Source organism: Leuciscus leuciscus (genome assembly GCF_965113295.1).
Source record: "Leuciscus leuciscus genome assembly, chromosome: 17".
Classification (NCBI taxonomy): Eukaryota; Metazoa; Chordata; class Actinopteri; order Cypriniformes; family Leuciscidae; genus Leuciscus; species Leuciscus leuciscus.
Genome location: NC_138741.1, coordinates 14,797,551 through 14,805,116, shown reverse-complemented (window position 1 = coordinate 14,805,116; position 7,566 = coordinate 14,797,551). Strand labels below are relative to the sequence as shown.

Here is a 7,566-nt window from a genome sequence, read left to right as displayed (position 1 = left end):
TACTGTATTTGACGTAACTGCCTCTCTGGCTGGCACCATTCCACCGTGCTTTTTATTTCCTAATTTTTGCCTTACACCACGTGTCTACAACGCTTTAATAGCCAGAGGCTGTCTATATTGGACACATTGAAGCGACCGGACCTTTAAATGCAAACCTGTTTATCCCTTGTAAGAACTAGTGCGAGCGCTTGGACTTGTATCGGACTACGTCTGAAATATAACGGCCGCGGCGCATCACTACACTGTCTGGGATTTGTCGTGTCGCGTCAGACAGACATCCAGTGTAGGTAATGGGGTCTGTCTTTTGTTGGATCGCGACGTTCGTGTCTGGCCCGGGGAAGAGACGGAATTCACTTCACCGAGAGAGAGATCAGCAAGCAAGGTAAAAAAAAAAAAAAAAAAAAACATTCTGTGTATGTTGACAGGATTGTGCCCAGTTTAACGTATGTTATAACGTTAACGTTAGCCTAACGTTACTCGTCGTCAACATGGCGGTAACGAACTTTACCATGGTAAACTGAGCTAACGTTTCATTTTACACACTTTGTTAGATTATTGAATTGTCGAGTTAAAATATGCCAACGAGCAACGCGTTTACATTAACAATAAATGTGAATAAACTAATGTGAAATTCTGTTTATATCTTAATGTTGGCCTACTGATGAGAACCTTTATAGTTTTAGCATTAGTTTGCAAACTATACCATATTATAGTTTTTATTTTATTTATGGAATTTAATTTTAATTTTTGTGTTTAAAGGCAACTGCAACAAAGCGCCAATTCGCGCCAGTGACTTAGCAAGATTCCAGAGGTAGGCCAGCCCATTTGTGATATATTTTGAGATAAGTTTGCTGAAATGATTAGCATACACTATGTGAAAATTGCTTTTGAGCCACTGGTGCAGACTAGGTAGCTAACAATATCTTATAAAATCTCTATAAAATTGGCTAACTTTATATCAAATAAGTGACCTTTGCATTATGTCTAACTTTATTACACAGCAAATGAACCAATCAGAAGATGGACCATTGTCTTTGTTCAGTCTCACCAGATTAAATGTATCCAGGTAAGCACTGCAGTAAAACTCTCACTAAGACCAAATCTAGCATTCTAAACAACTTAAGTTTATATTTTTGCATTATTTTTATATTTTATTAGCCAGCGACTCTACCATTGCAGTTCCACCTGACTAGGAAGGTCCTAATATCAGCGCACAGGTGGGTTAACTACTGTAGGAAGGAGAACGATCATCACACAGTGATTTCTTGCATGTATCTTACTGTGTATTTGTCTCAAACAGGTACTCCTTCACTGCAGACAAGCTGAAATGGGCTAAAATCATCTATTTCAGTCGTTCAACTTCTTTCTATGCATCTCAGCATTTTTGGACAGAATTTAGGATTTGTAAGTATTAAAATTTAATCTGGCATAATTTAATTTAGTTCTTTTGTATGCTATTTATTGACAAAAGCTGTTTACAAATATATATTCTTAAGTTTTTGTGAAAATAATAATAAAAATTAACAAAAAAGGAGGTTAAAAATAATGTGACACTAATATTCTCTCTCTCTCTCTCTCTCTCTCTCTCTCTCTCTCTCTCTCTCTCTCTCTCATATAGTTTTGGAACCGGGATCTCCTCTGAAGGACTGAGTACATTTGTGTTTGTGGGCACGCATGCAGACCAGGGAACACTCTGATGTTGTCAATCAAGTTCTGAACAGGAACCAATCTTTGGAGAAGTTCATTTATTCACAAAGGTGGACAAAAACATTGTGTTGGCTTTTTAAAGATTATTTTGATGACTTTTACTCCTATGCTGTAGAAAAGATGGAGTAGACAGTCAGACATTGATAATAATAATAAATGTTTCTTGAGCATCAAAGAGACTTCTTTCAAAAACATTACGCCACTTAAATACTTCTTTTGGCCACCAGTGTACATGAATCCAACACATTTTTGGAAATAAGTGAAATTATTTTTAAGGTGGGGTTATGTATCTTGTATTGTGAAAAGAACTGTGTTTTGTCCTGTTTTGGACATTTCCTTTTTGAATGCTTAATGTATTTATATTCTGCAGTTTTATGAATGTAATGGTTGATATTTCATTATAATACTTGTATAAGCTAAACAACCAATGACTCTACATTCATTTAGTCAAATGCTAATGTTTTGTTTATGATTTTATGTATGTTTTCAAAAATGTTTGCAGTGAAGGACAGCACATAATGTGTTAATTTAACACGTTTACACATCTTTGTGCTAACCTCTCTGACATATTTACTTTGTTAAAATCATTAACACAATGAATGAGTTAAAATTAACACAAAAAATTTTGTCTCTAAACTTACCCATTAATGTGTAAAAATTTCACACATCCTTTCCAGCATTGGCATGTTTATTTTGTGATATATATGAAATGTTTTAAATAAAAAATTGTATTTTGTGATAACTTTGTCTAATTGGTTTGTATGAAAGTAGTACTTATGTAGGATAAAAATAAAATTAATCATATATCAAAATTATCAAATCTAATTTATATTTAGTACAAATAAAAATAATTACAGTAGTGTACTGATTAGCTTAGTTTTTACAGTAATGCACTGTACTGATTAGCTTCGTTTTTACAGTAATGCACTGTATTACACAAAACTGAAATACGGTTTGGTACTGTAACTCTTAATTACAGTAACTTACTGGCAACAGTGTTGCCAATAAGTTACTGTAAAAAACCCTTGAAACGTCTAACAGTGTGGGGAACAGTGGAGGCAGGAGAAACTCCATGCCCCACATCCCTGAAGTCCATGAAGCAGAACAAGGCAGAGGGAGCACATGTGCCCACCAGGTCCCAACAGGAATCAACTGTGCATGCCAGTTCTAAGAAGTTGAACCTCACCTCATCCCTGGCCTTCAAGGATGCATCTGAGAAGGCCCTGAACTCAGATACAACTCTGAAATCCACAGAACAGCAGAGAAAGTGGAGGCAGAAAAAGCCACAGGAAGCACCAGTGGCTGTCGAGTCCCCACAGAAAGCACCTGTGCCCACTGGGTCTCCACGGGGAGCACCTGTGCCCCAGTCTCTACGGAGACCACCTGTGCCTGCCCCAAAGGTGCTCGCATGTTCCTCACATCGAGCACCCATGCCAGAAAAGGTCCCAGAGAGGCGAAAACTAAATATCTCTGAGCTTCTTAGGCAGGAGCGGCTGCAGCAGCAGAAGCCTCAAGCTCCTTCTCTTCAGGGAAAACTGCCTGACAACATATTAAAAAGGCCAAAGATCCCTGAGCCTCTGAGACGGGAGCTGCTGCAGCAGAGGCCTCAAGCTTCTTCTCCTCGAGGAGCACCCATTCCTGACAAGACCTCAAAGAAGGAAAAACTAGAGGTCCCTGAGCTACTGAGACGAGAGCTACTGCAGCTGAAGCTTCAAGCTTCTCTTCAGGGAACACTGCCTAACAATATCTCAAAAAGGCAAAAGCTAAAGATCCCTGAGCCTCTGAGAGGGGAGCTGCTGCAGCAGAGGCCTCAAGCTTTCTCTCCTCGAGGAGCACCCATTCCTGACAAGACCTCAAAGAGGGAAAAACTAGAGGTCCCTGAGCCACTGAGACGAGAGCTACTGCAGCTGAAGCCTCAAGCTTCTCTTCATGGAACACTGCCTGACAATATCTCAAAGAGGGAAAAGCGAAAGATTCCTGAGCCTCTGAGACGGGAGCTGCTGCGGCAGAGGCCTCAAGCTTCTTCTCTTCAGGGAGCACCCGTGCCTGACAAGACCGCAAACAGGGAAAAACTAAAGATCCTGGAACCACTGAAGCAGGAGATGCTGCAGCAGAAGCCTGTCTGTTGTGCACAGGGATCACCTGTCCCTGAGAAGGTTCCAGGGAAGAGAAATCTGATCTCTGAGCTACTGAGGAAGGAGCTGGTGCAGAAGAAGCCCCAAGCCAATAAACCTTTGCCTGACAGGACCCCAGTGGGAGCGTCTAAGCATGCCAGGACCCTACAGGGAGCAGCAGTGCCTTCCAGGAATCCACAGGCAGCGGCAGTGCCCTCTGGGGCTCTGATCCCAAAAGGTGCGCTTGTGCATTCGGGGACCTCACAGGGATCACTTGTGCCTGCAGATTCCCCCAAACTGGGAGAAAGCCTCAGGATCCCTAAGCAGCAGAGGCAGAAGCAGAGGGAGCAGAATATCCCAAAGGGAGCTTCTGTGTCTCCTAAGATATCACAGAGTGCACTTGTTCCACCTTGTTCCCCACAGGGAGCATCTGGGTTTCATCTGTGGCAGCAGAAACCAAGTCCCTTTGCACAGTCCCATCCTGGACCACCCATGTCCAGTCAGAGTAAGAGGAGCACAGAAGCATCTGTAAGTCCCTTCCATCTCTTGTTTTTACTTATTTTCATATATATATATATATATATATATATATATATATATATATATATATATATATATAAATTTAAACATTGACTTCAAATATGCTATATGTTTTCTAGGTCCTCTATTCAAATCCTTTTAGTTTTAGTATTTCAAAACTATAGAAAGATATGTGTTTAGATTAAGTCTAACAAGCACTCATTAATGATTATGTTTGTTTCTTCAACAGGACAATGTAGGTGTGTGTCAGCCACCTCCCCGAAATAAAATGTGTGTGGAAACTGACAAGAAGGTGCAGCTGAATCCTAAACTGAGGAGCCAGAATAAGATAAGCACTTCACACCTGGACCAGAGCAGCCTTCAGCCCAGGTCCCAGCTGAACCGGAAGAGAGCATTGGTAAGTTCCCTCCTTTTTTTTTCAGATTTAAAAATGTAAACACTTTAATCATTTAATATATGACTAGTATCATATTCTTTTCAGTTTATAGAACCCTCATATTGAAATTGTAGAAGGGACATGTATTAAGATTTTCTCTAAGAATCACTCATTAAATCTGCAGCGTGACATGATATGTCTGTTCCTTCAACAGGACAATGCAGGTGTGGACCAGGCACCTCCACAAAAAATGCAGCGCTTGGCAATCAAAGTCAAGGACCAGCAGTTGGAACCAGGCAGCTTGAAGAAACTGTGCAATTTATGTAGCATATACATACATTTTTGTAACGTTTTAAATATTTAATAGAAATATGTTACATTGTGTTGGTACGTTTTGATTGGAATGCATAATAAAAAAATCAAATATAAACTGTGCTGTTGTTTATATATCCAGGACAACACACATTAATTAACACTAATGTTATATAAATGTGCACTTCAAGCCAAAATAGATCATTTTCATCTCCTGTCTCTGAGCGGATTAAATGTTCAAAATAAGCTGCACACTTAGGCATGTTAACACCTGTGTCTGGGGTCCTGTAACTGGTCACAAACAGATGTTTTTATTAGCATTTTGTCTTCACTAATTAATTCCAGATGAACCTGTGGTGTGACAAGCGAATGAAAGTATACATAGATATTAGAAAGATATTATTTTGTATGAATCTGTTCATTCTAAAGTACTTATCTTTGTTTGGGTGCAACCCCCTGCTTTTATTTTCTTGCATCCCAATATGGGTCAACACGCTTGGATATAAAAATTGGTCAAATTTTGATTAAAAATATTGTAAAATCTAGGATTCACTTTGATGAATGAAGGGATGTGAGACTACATGGTTTTAAACTGATTTTCAAGCCCCATGACAATAATTTGTTATTGTTTGTACTTTAGAGTAGTAGGTTTACAATTAGCTACCTTCATTGCTAATCTAACTGCAAAAAGAACCAAACAAGCCACTGTAGTAAAACAGACCATTTTAATTTGGCAAAAAGGGTATGCACTGCCAAGTCATTTGACACCATTAAAATGCATTCAGTATGAACAGTGCAACAGAAATGTGCTTAACTGAATCTTTCTGTGCTCCCAAATGTGATGTGCTATTATCTATCATACATTCAAAAAGTGTGTTCTCTCTTCTCTGCTAGGTGTGCACACTCACTGAAGAGATGGGGAAAAAATCATGGCAAAGCCTTTTAGAATAACCTTTTCTAGTGTCTTCCTGACAAATCTAGTTGCAAATCAAGCGTTTCAGGCCCATTTACGTCTGTTAATACAAAAAAAATAATACACGAACCTAGCTTTAATAATTCTTCAAGTATGGTTCATCTCTTTAAAAAACAATGTTTGATATAAATATATGTCATTATGTACATAACTTATAGGCTTAGATTTAAAACGGGTCAATTTCAGATGGAGATTATATAGGATATGTTAATATAAATAACATAAATACGACCCACAGCTTGTTTTTCTTTTAAAATAAAACAAACACAGCAGTGATAATGGGCATTTTACAGATAAAACCTTCACATTTTACCTGTACATTTGTCATTCACTCTATTGCATTATGAATGCATTTTCAAGGGTCTCTGATAAGTGTTTAAAAACAGTAAAGTGCTCCATGCAGTCAATACAAAGTGTTTCTGTAAGACTAGAGCTATATTTTCATCCGACACTCAAGTAAACAAACCTTGCGACTGAATGATTCTACTTTCTACTCACAGACAGAATATATCCGCTTCATGACCGCTGCGAGTGTTATTACATGTACAAATGTATAAAAAAGTTATAGCTGGAATTGAATGAACTCCACAAACGCCTGCACGGTATTATCTGCTAGGCTATTATGAAACGATTAATTAATGAAAATAAATTATATACATTAACAAGTGCAGCCTCATACTTTTCAACACAGCTTTACATTACTGGTAATGTAAACACTAAAATTTCATTCATGCCATGTAGCCTACATCCAAGTTCACTCGACTACATGACGTCATATACTCACATTATCAGTGAATCAGCACGAAATAAAATCCTAACAAAGAATTAATGAATAAAGGATAACATGAAACACATACAATACCACTACATAATCTGTATTTTATCTCCGCATCACCAGAGTAATTTACACTAACGGCGGCACCGATCGTTAACACTAAATAGAGTTTACAGACATAACACGCTCATATACATCAGAAAACAATTAATGTGAAGAAGTCTACAATGATGGCGTGCATTTTATTTTATACCTGTAAAAGACGATATTAATATGAATAGGCTACACGGTCAAGCGATGCCCCTTCACCGTTGCTTATCGAGAATGAAGTGTATCGCGTAGAACTCCCCAAATATACGTAAAGACGCGCGAGCATGCACGTATAACCAATCACACACATCCTTCTCCAGCTACAATAATATTTTGTATTAATTTGAAGCAACGCGTATTATACAACCCACAATATTTGCAACAAGCATTTAGATGAAAACAGTAATGATAATAAAATAATCATAAATCGAATATAAATCTGAAAATAATCTCTTAAAGCATAAACACATGAAAACCACAGAAATACACAAGAAAACTGATAGAGATAATAATTATGCAACTTATCAAAAAAAAACATAGATATAGAGCGGGGCACAACCTAACGCTTTTTGACTTTCTCAGTTTGTGTAAATCTAGTACTTATGGTTCAGAGTATTTATTTTTTCCCACATTAATTTCCCACATGTCTAGTACAATTATGTGGTTTTGTTTTATTAAT

General features: G+C 38.0%; 1 long non-coding RNA gene across 1 annotated transcript; it reads left to right on the top strand.

Annotated features, from left to right (window-relative positions):
* The first annotated feature begins 257 nt into the window (after window positions 1-257).
* On the top strand, window positions 258-2,316 carry LOC309479566. The gene is made up of 6 exons (XR_014199310.1): window positions 258-382; window positions 760-811; window positions 1,002-1,066; window positions 1,159-1,217; window positions 1,301-1,404; window positions 1,619-2,316. It is a non-coding gene; the product is annotated as an uncharacterized lncRNA (long non-coding RNA).
* The last annotated feature ends 5,250 nt before the right edge of the window (window positions 2,317-7,566 follow it).